This window comes from Helianthus annuus, chromosome 4 (assembly GCF_002127325.2).
Source record: "Helianthus annuus cultivar XRQ/B chromosome 4, HanXRQr2.0-SUNRISE, whole genome shotgun sequence".
Taxonomy (NCBI): domain Eukaryota; kingdom Viridiplantae; phylum Streptophyta; class Magnoliopsida; order Asterales; family Asteraceae; genus Helianthus; species Helianthus annuus.
In genome coordinates this window covers 180,857,009-180,867,320 of record NC_035436.2, presented here as the reverse complement: position 1 = coordinate 180,867,320, position 10,312 = coordinate 180,857,009, and the positions used below count along the sequence as shown (strand labels likewise).

Below are 10,312 nucleotides of genomic sequence, written 5' to 3'. Positions count from 1 at the left end.
TCCTTAACCTTGAACCGCATGGACTTCTTCATATTGCCCTTCCACCATTCCTTGGCAATTTTCAGCCGCATGACCTATTTCATTACACAAAGCACAAACATCATAAATTTGGTTAGTAGTTTGAACATTACCATTATCGATTGCGTGCACTTGAGGTTGGGCAATGGCTAGTCGTGCTCTCCTTGATGCTTGAGCTTTTCTCTTTGATGTAGTTGCCATGCTCTCCAAGAACTCCCAATCATCGTTCTCGTAATTTGTACCAAAAGTCCCATCGGTAATGGACATTAAATCACGAGCATCCTCGGCACTCAACCCCTCGTGAAAGGCATTCATTAATTCCCACAATTCGATTCCATGGTGAGGGCAATTCTTTATCATCATATTGAATCGTTCAAATGCCTCATGGGACATTTCATCATGTTGTTGTTGAAAGCTCCTCAACCCCTTCCTAGCATCGTTGGTCTTTTGGGCGGTGTAAAACTCATCCAAGAAAGTTTGTTGCATCTCCCCCATGTATATATGGATGCTGAAGGTAATGTGTAGAACCATTTTTTCGCCTTATCTTCCAAAGAAAATTGGAATAGTACCAATTTAATATCGTCGGCTGAGAACCCTTGACTCCCAAGAGTGTTACAAATCGAGTCATAAGCCTCCAAATGAAAGTAAGGCTCCTCCGTTGCTAACCCCTTATATTTTGGTAAACTTTGCAAAGAGTTGGTCCTCACTTCAAATGTCCTCCCTTGATCATTGTGAGGAATGACTACCGGTGAAGGGTTTTGAGTGATTACCGGCCTAAAATGCGCTTCAATGCCCCTCACATTTTCTCTAAGGTGCCTCCTTGGTGTCACACCCCGATTTCCACGTGTCTCACCGGTGGGCCCGGTGGGGGATTACCGTGACGTAGTTGGCAACAATATAGTCAAACCACACAATTATATGAATGCACAGCGGAAGCATAAAGATAAATATATTTCAACGTTAAATGTAATATCAAAGTATCACCATTGTTGAAATAAAATCCACAGGGGATCAATAATAAAAATAAAGTATTGTTCAACAGCCTTCAGGCATCTTAAGCTTGCGAGACTTCTAATGATGCTAAGGAGAAATCCCAGCCAATTTCGCATAGTACCTGCATTTAGTCTTTTTGGGAAAATACGTCAGTTTACACTGGTAAATACATTCAACTGACACTTTTGTAAAATGTTTAATAAAATTGGTTTAAATGCACAAGGCACAAACTCTTTATAACTTGGGATAATTTATAATTTAAATCTTGTAAAGAATTACATGTTTGCTATGCGTTCGGTCGCCCGGGTTGTGCCGGGTTAAAGGTTAATAGACACGCCACAAAGCATAAAGCCGTGGCGGGAAAACCAACGGTTATACCTCTAATTAATATAGACACAATGCCGGGTGTACGCCTACACCCGGATGTCGAGGTAGTGGCCATTTCGTAAAATGATGCCAAGGATATCTGGGACATGGTCATTAAGCTCCCAAAGGCGTAAAGCCAACAAAACAAGTTTTTAAACGGGTCACATTGATAATACCCAACTACTAATGAGTTGGGGTCAATTGCCCGACCAAGCGGTATTTTAAATACCGTAACCCAAGCCCGTATAACGGAAAATAAGTTAAAAGTATTTACCTTTGCAAGTATAAATCCTTAATCGAAATAAATCACAGATAGCTTTTACTGGTCTCCTATTCTGGAACGAAGGTTTTTAAAATAACCTATTAGAATCCTAACGGGTCTTTAATTTAGCCGTAGCTTAGACCGGTCAGTTTCAACGGATAGTCACGGTTTAATCGCGTGAAAGGCGAAAACCGGGAATGGAATGTGATTTTAACCCAACAAGTTTGAAGACTTGTTTTATATGGGTATGATAATCACACTCTGGATTTTGGGGTCAAAACAATATGGTTTGACCCGTTTCGGCTAGTTTATGTAAACTAGTTACACAAGCCGAACCGTGCGCGCAAAAGGCGTAACGGGTAACCGTAAGAGTCCTACACTGGTTTCCTAAGTCAATATGCTTTAAAGAGGTTGTGGTATCAGTAGGATACCTTCCATAATGCCCGTAACGAGTTTAAGTTCATATTATGCCCCATAGGGGTATTTCGGTCTTTTTAAAGATTATAAAATAGGTTTCTGAGTTCTACAGGAAATCTGAGTTTCCCGAACAGTTTATAAAGTCTAAAATACTTTATTTATTATTTAAAATCAGTAGCAACTGGAATCGGGTCAAAAGACCTTGTAGAACTCAAGTTATGGCCGAAAAGGGTATATTCGGTAATTACCGAACCGATGCCATAACCGCAGGTTATGAGCAGGTTAAAAATAATTAAAAATCTTTAAAAATCCCAAAATATTATTTTACATCAGTGAGTAAAAGTTTGGTGTCGAAATCCAGGTTTAGATAGGCGTTATGCTAATTGGCGCTATTAAATTACTAAAGTTTCCGTAATTTGCGCTATTTAGCATAACTCCTATTCTGGACCTCGGATTGACGTGAAATTTTAGGGACATGCTTAGGAATCAGTAACTAAGGTTATGGTTCTTTCACATGTCCGAAATTCTCGTTTTAAATTAAAAAGGGCGTTACGGTCAACTTTTAAGCATTTAACGGAAATGTGTAAAAGACTCGGACAAACAACGAACCGGTCACAGAAGGTTATACCATCATGTAACCTGGTCCTAAGAGAGTCCTAAGGCATATCTATATCATACTTTAACGGGTCAGAACTGAAGTCAAAGCAAAAGTCAAAGCTTTGCGACTTTCGGCTCCGATCCGGGTCAAAACGGTAAATGGTCGGATCAAACAAGCTTAGACTAGTTAATATACTTATCATCATGTTTTATAAGTGTTTAAACAGGTTACATATCATCTACATTACCGATTATGCAAGAAATCGCAAAATAGCATTTCTGTTGACTTTTTCTAAGCACGTTTGACTCGACATTTGGACTAGTTAGAGTGGGAATCAGAGGGTGCCCTTTTAGAGGTTTAAAGCCCACATGATTACCAACATATAACTATCTTTGATTCGACAAACCACTGGACCATTTGTGATTTATCGCAAAGTCAATCGTTAATTACGACGGATTGACTTTTAAGCAAAAACTAAGCCACAAAAGGGTAGACACACTTACAGAAGCTTGGTGCACGATTAGGGATGATAGAAGAATGGTTTAGAGCTCCAGAGATGGATTAGAATGCAGATTTGAGGTGTGTTTCATTTGTGCACAATGCCTTGCCTTTTATAGTGAAAAATTTTGCTTAGGATCATTACAACTCACCCTACAATGGATCATGGATGATCAGCAGGTGGCCCTGGGTGCTAGGGGTCATGTAGAGGGCGCCCATGCTTCATTAATTGCCTCAATGATCGTTCACAAGTTCAAACAGCAAGTCTGTCCAAGTATTCTGCATCTGGGACTCGTACGCGGCCCGCATTAGGATTCAGCAACTCGGACGCGGGCCGCATGAATCCTAATGTCAGAAAACGTATCTTCAACTGGCGCGCGGCCCGCATTGGCTTGCTTAATTCGTCCACGCGGCCCGCCTGAGGTCTGTTTTCAAAGATTTTCAAATCTTTTGTAATGATTAACCTGACCTTTCGGTTTCGAAGGGGTAACTTTGCGATTTGGCCCTCAATTATTTACAATGAAGGGCCTCGTGACTTTTACCCGCATTGTTAAGTCCCCGGTTAGTTTAATTACTATCCGAAGAGCCTTAACTTTTATTGTTGACGCTTTTAACCCCTCGCATACGAATTTGATCATAACTTTCTCGTTTTAAAACGGAACTTCGCGAAATTTATATAGTATATTCTAGTGAGCGTATTTTACTGTTACAAAGCCTCGGGTTCGTCAAAGGGTCACTCAGAGGTATAAATTAAACATGTTGACACAATTAACCCCTGTAGCTTGTAATCTCTCACTTTCTCCCGCGTTTCGCTCCGTACGATCCATGATTTATTCGTTTGAAGGTACGAGCATCATTTAGGGTTACTATACAGTATATTTACCCTTCGTTGACATTTATAACCCTCGATTTTACATACTTTCAAGGTTTGTCAACTTTAGTCCTTTATTTAATAGTTAATGCTACGTGTAAGCTCATGACACGTGTCAACACATTATTGGACACAAAATTTCGAGGTGTTACATCCTCACCCCCTTAAAATAAATCTCGACCCGAGATTTACTGAAATAAATAAGGGTATTTCTCTTTCATCGTGGATTCAACCTCCCACGTGAATTCGGGACCTCTACGGGCATCCCATTTGACCTTAACAATAGGTACATGCTTCCTTCGAAGCTTCTTTACCTGTCGATCTTCAATCGACAAAGGTTTTTCCACAAATTTTAAGCTCTCATCTATATGCACATCTGTATGGGGTATTACCAGTGATTCGTCAGCGAAGCACTTTTTCAGATTGCAGATGTGGAACACATTGTGAATTCCATTGAGCTCCTCCGGTAAGTTTAGCTTATAGGCAACTGACCCGACACGTTCGATAACCTCAAAAGGTCCTATGTACCTCGGGCTTAGTTTGCCTTTCTTACCGAAACGCATCACCCCCTTCCAGGGTGATACTTTAAGTAACACTTTTTCACCTACTTCGAAGTGAAAATCTTTACGCTTTGGATCCGCGTAACTCTTCTGCCTATCTCGGGCAGCTTTGAGACGGTCTCAAATCTGGACAATCTTGTCCGTCGTTTCGAAGACTATCTCTGGTCCTGATAATTGGACATCTCCAACTTCCGCCCAACAAACAGGCGATCTACACTTTCTACCGTATAATGCCTCGAAAGGCGCAGCCTTTATGCTGGTATGGTAGCTATTGTTGTAGGAGAATTCGATTAATGGCAGGTTCTTATCCCAACTACCACCCAAATCGATAGCACATGCACGTAGCATGTCTTCCAACGTCTGAATAGTTCGCTCACTCTGACCGTCTGTCTGAGGATGGTAAGCCGTACTAAAATTTAAACGTGTGCCCAAAGATTGCTGGAAACTTTTCCAGAAATGCGACGTGTATCTAGTATCCCGGTCAGAGATAATAGACACGGGTATGCCATGCAAGGCTACAATCTTATCAACGTATAACTGGGCCAACATGTCGGAGCTATAAGTCTCCTTGATGGGTAAGAAATGAGCTGACTTAGTCAGTCTATCGACTATAACCCATATTGTGTCATTTCCTTTCCTTGTCTTGGGTAACTTGGTAATAAAATCCATATTTACACATTCCCACTTCCATTCGGGAAGTTCAGGCTGTTGTAGCAAGCCAGACGGCTTTTGATGCTCAGCTTTGACTTGCGCACAAGTCAAGCATTTGGCTACATAAGCGGCTACAGACTTTTTCAAGCCTATCCACCAATAATTTGCCTTTAGATCCTGATACATCTTATCAGCTCCCGGGTGAACAGAATATTTGGAACTATGGGCTTCCTGGAGGATAACATCTCGTAGTCCTCCATAAATTGGAACCCATATTCGTCCATTTAATCGTAAAATTCCGTCCTTGCTAAGAGTTAACTGCTCCTCAGTTACTCCCAGCTTCTCGTTAGGATAGTTAGCTTCCAACACAGCTTCTCGCTGTGCAGCTAACAATCTTTCAATCAAATTATTCTTCACTTCAATGCTCTTGGCATTGATTCGGATGGGTTTCACCCTTTCCTTTCTACTCAGGGCATCAGCGACTACATTCGCCTTGCCGGGATGATATCTGATTTCACAATCATAATCATTTAAAGTCTCCATCCAACGGCGTTGCCTCATGTTTAGCTCCTTCTGATTAAACAGATGTTGAAGGCTCTTATGATCAGAATAGATCACAAACTTGATACCATACAGATAATATCTCCACAGTTTTAGTGCGAACACAACGGCACCCAGCTCCAAGTCATGGGTGGTGTAATTCTTCTCATGCACCTTTAACTGTCTCGAAGCATAGGCAATAACCTTGCCTTTCTGCATGAGCACACATCCCATGCCGGTCTGTGATGCGTCGCAGTAAACTACGAACTCTTCGGTACCTTCAGGTAAAGTCAGCACAGGGGCGTTGCTCAGCTTTTGCTTCAGAATATCAAAGGACTCTTGCTGCTTAGGGCCCCAAACGAACTTTACTTTCTTCTTGGTCAGGGAAGTTAAGGGCGCAACAATCCTTGAAAAATTTTCAATGAAACGCCTGTAATATCCTGCTAACCCCAGGAAACTACGAATCTCTGTAGGCGTCTTTGGCTCTTGCCAATTCATGACAGCTTCAACCTTAGCGGGATCCACTTGGATACCACGCTCGCTGACAACATGTCCTAGAATTTGGACTTCTTGAAGCCAGAATTCGCACTTAGAGAATTTGGCATAGAGTTTCTCATGATGCAGGAGTTTGAGAATACAGCGAAGGTGTTTCTCATGGTCAGCTCGGTTCTTAGAGTAGATAAGAATGTCGTCGATGAAAACGATGACGAATTTGTCTAAGTACGGCTTGCAGACGCGATTCATGAGATCCATGAACGCAGCCGGTGCATTTGTGAGCCCAAAAGGCATCACTAGGAACTCGTAGTGACTGTAACGAGTCCTAAATGCGGTTTTATGTACGTCTTCATCTCTGACGTTCAGTTGATGGTAGCCTGACCTCAAGTCAATCTTCGAGAAATAACTTGCCCCTTGTAACTGATCGAACAAATCATCGATCCTCGGCAAGGGATATCTATTCTTTATCGTGACCTTATTAAGCTCGCGATAATCGATGCACAGACGCATCGATCCGTCCTTCTTCTTTACAAACAGGACAGGTGCTCCCCAGGGAGACGAACTAGGTTTGATGAAACCTTTAGCTAGCAGTTCATCTAGCTGGGTCCTCAATTCCTTCATTTCGGTTGGTGCTAGCCTGTAAGGGGCTCTAGCAATAGGTGCTGCTCCAGGGATGATATCAATCCTGAATTCCACTTGCCTATCTGGTGGCAGACCAGGTAGATCCTCAGGGAAAACTTCTGGATATTCCGAAATGACGGGAATGTCTTCTATCTTCGGTTTAGGCTCTTCAATAATCACCTGTGCCATGTAGATGACACAACCCTTCTTTAGACATTTTGAAGCCTTGAGCATAGTCACTTGCTCAGGCAATCCGTACTGGGTATCTCCCTGAATGGTAAGCGATTCACCAGACGGAGTCCTTATCACCACTTGCTTTCTGTTGCAGACGATTTGGGCCTGGTTGTGAGATAACCAGTCCATACCCAATACTAGGTCAAAACCGGCCAATTTAAAGGGAAGTAGAGATAGAGGAAAAGAGTGGTTCTTATGGATATCACACATCCATCTAACACAGTGGAGACGGTTTCTATGGTGCCATCTGCTAACTCTACCTCGTAATTCACATTTAAGGTTTTGACAGGCATATTCAGCAATTTGCAAAATTTATGATCTACGAAAGACTTATCAGCGCCCGAATCAAAAAGTACTCTTGCAAAGATATCGTTTACGAGAAAAGTACCTGTGATCACGTTATCATCTAGCACTGCTTCCTTCGCCTCCATCCTGAAGACTCTTGCATTGGTCTTCTTGGCTTTTTCAGGCTTCTTGGCATATTTAGGGCAGTTGCTTTTAATGTGCCCTTTCTCGTTGCAGCCGTAGCAGGTTGCATCCTTTATCTTTTTGCAATCCACGGTCTTGTGGTCCTTGGATTTGCATAACCCGCAAGCATACGACTTCGACTGAGTCTGCGAGTTTGATTCGAGTCTACACTTTCCAAAGTGATGTCTCTTGCAATTCTTGCACTTGGGCTTCTCACCAGACTGTTGCCCATCCTTCCTTGACTCCGACCCTCTCTTGTTATCACCGTTTCCACGGTGCTTCTTGCCCGACCTCCGTGAAGTATCATCTTCACGCTTTCTCTTCTCAGCTTCTTTGTTCCTCAGCGATCTTTGTCGGACCGCATCTAGGGTAAGGGATAAGGATATGTCGGCTACAGATCTAAAGGTCGCTGGCCGAGAGGCCTTTACGCTTGCCTTTATTTCGGGGGCTAACCCACCGATAAAACGAGCTATTCTCTTTGGCTCCGGGGTTACCAAGTACGGAACCAACCGGGACATCGTGTTGAAGCTCGTGAGGTAAGCTTGACAGTCAAGGTTCGTCATAACCAATGACAGGAAGTCAGTCTCTATCTTTTCAACCTCATGAGGGCAGTAATTTTCCTTGATGAGAGAAATGAATTCCTCCCATGTCATGCTGTATAGAACAGCCTTTCCCGAGGCCTGAACCAGAGACCTCCACCAAGCCAGGGCCTCGCCCTTAAATGATTGTGAAACAAACTTTACTACGCCCCTCTCTGCACAGCCACTGATGTCCACCATGGTGTCCATCTCGTCTAGCCACGTCATGCAATCTACCGCGCCCTTCTCCCCAGTGAAATCTCGGGGTTTACAAGATACAAAATACTTGTAGGTACAACCCCTGGCGCGAGATGCATCAGTATACACTCTTTTTGGACGGACACTGTTTTCATTAGATGAGTGATTATCATCGTCCTTTTTGGGCTTAGACGGTGGTTTGCTGTGAGATTTTGAGTGGGTTTTCGGCTTTGAGTGTGGTTTGGATATGGTTCTGCTCCGGGATTCAGTATACTCCTCGTATTGTCGATCCAGGGCTGTCTTAACAGCATTGTCGACAAGAGCTTTCAATTCTGCGCCCGTCAAATGAACCTGGGCGTTATCGTATTCGTCTTCCTTCGAATGACTATTCTCCCCACTTGGATCAGCCATGGTAACTTGAATCTGCTACAGAAGATAACGAAAAATTTTATTTAGGAGTTTATTATGGAATTGTCTTTTATGGCAATTCATTAACCATGGTAAACAGAGACCATATCTGGTTAATTTGTTACTCACTTTTATTTAGGATTTGATCATACTTATCCTAATTACAAACAATATTGTTATTGGCATAAAAGCCTAGTCATGAGGACGTTTTTATATTATTAGCCGAGATTACAGAGAATCAAGGCCTGAAGGTTTGAACCGTAGTTCTTTTACCTTTTCCGACAGGGAGTCATAGGCTACCACTGCCTTTTGTCTTATATGACAATAATTATGGCCCGTAGGCACTACATCACTAATGTGTGTTTAATAATTTGACCCGTAGGCACTACATCGCTAATGGATGTTTTAATAAGTTTGGCCCGTAGGCACTACATCGCTAATGGATGTTTAATAAATGATCATCTTCATTGATGATTTAACCCATGATTTATAAATCATCAATTTGGGCTTTGAAATCCTTAGAAGGATTCTTATACAAGAATGATGCGTGCAATTTTAACGGATCACATCTGCCATGAATGTTAACATGATTACAGAGGTTAACTTGGAATCTGAATCTTTTAATCAGGTCTTACCATCTTGGCCGGATCTTATAAAGACACCTGGCTAGGTTTCACTCTTAAGATTCTTTATTTAGGCAGATTTAAATTTAAAAGGAATGATTTTTTTTTTATTTATTTCATATATAATAACAAAATTGAAATTCATAACATAACATTCCATAAATTTTAAATATGATTACACGCTGCCCTAAATGGGACTTTTTAAATAATTAAATACCTACACAGAGGTTTATAGAAAAACAAGTCCACGCAGGGACCAATACAAGATAGATGTCCGCGCAGGGACTAAAAGATAAGTCCACGTAGGGACTGAAATACGATAAATGTCCACGCAGGGACTAAATTGCAAATACAACAATACATAAGAAGACTAATGATCTCGTTTCTTCCTCCCTTTTAGTAGGTTTGCTAGACCCTTGAGAAATCCACGATTACTCTTTCGTTCTTGTTCGAAGTCTCGTTCCACACGGTTTAGTCGGTGGAGTATTTCTTCTTGCTCCGGTGGAGAAAAACGTGGCTGCTGCGACGGTTGCTGAACCGGAGGTCTAGGAGGTATTGGATACCCATGAGCTGAGTAATCTGGTCTCCAAGAGGTTCCATGGAGGGCATTGTAATTTGCCGCTACCACGTATGGATCGGCATCATAGTTATAATTGTAGTGCGTGTGAGTCGGCTGCTCAAACGGATTGTACGCCGTGGAAGCGCCGTACGCTGGTATCGGATTGTCATATCCGAATGGTGGTGGAGGTGGTGCAACTGGTGCAGAATTCACCTCTGCAGGGTGACCAGAAGGTTCCCCTAATTGTGGTTCTTCTTCAGGCACTGACGGAAAGTGACTCGCACTCGAGTGGCGAGGGGTGCTGAAATGGAATTCCCCTCCTCGGGTGGACATCCGAGCGCCTGATCTTCTACG

The 10,312-nt window shown here is 42.4% G+C and overlaps 1 non-coding gene across 1 annotated transcript; it reads left to right on the top strand.

The window, feature by feature from the left end:
- Window positions 1-349: 349 nt before the first annotated feature.
- Window positions 350-455, top strand: LOC118491894. The gene has a single exon (XR_004892339.1). It is a non-coding gene; the product is annotated as a small nucleolar RNA R71 (small nucleolar RNA).
- The last annotated feature ends 9,857 nt before the right edge of the window (window positions 456-10,312 follow it).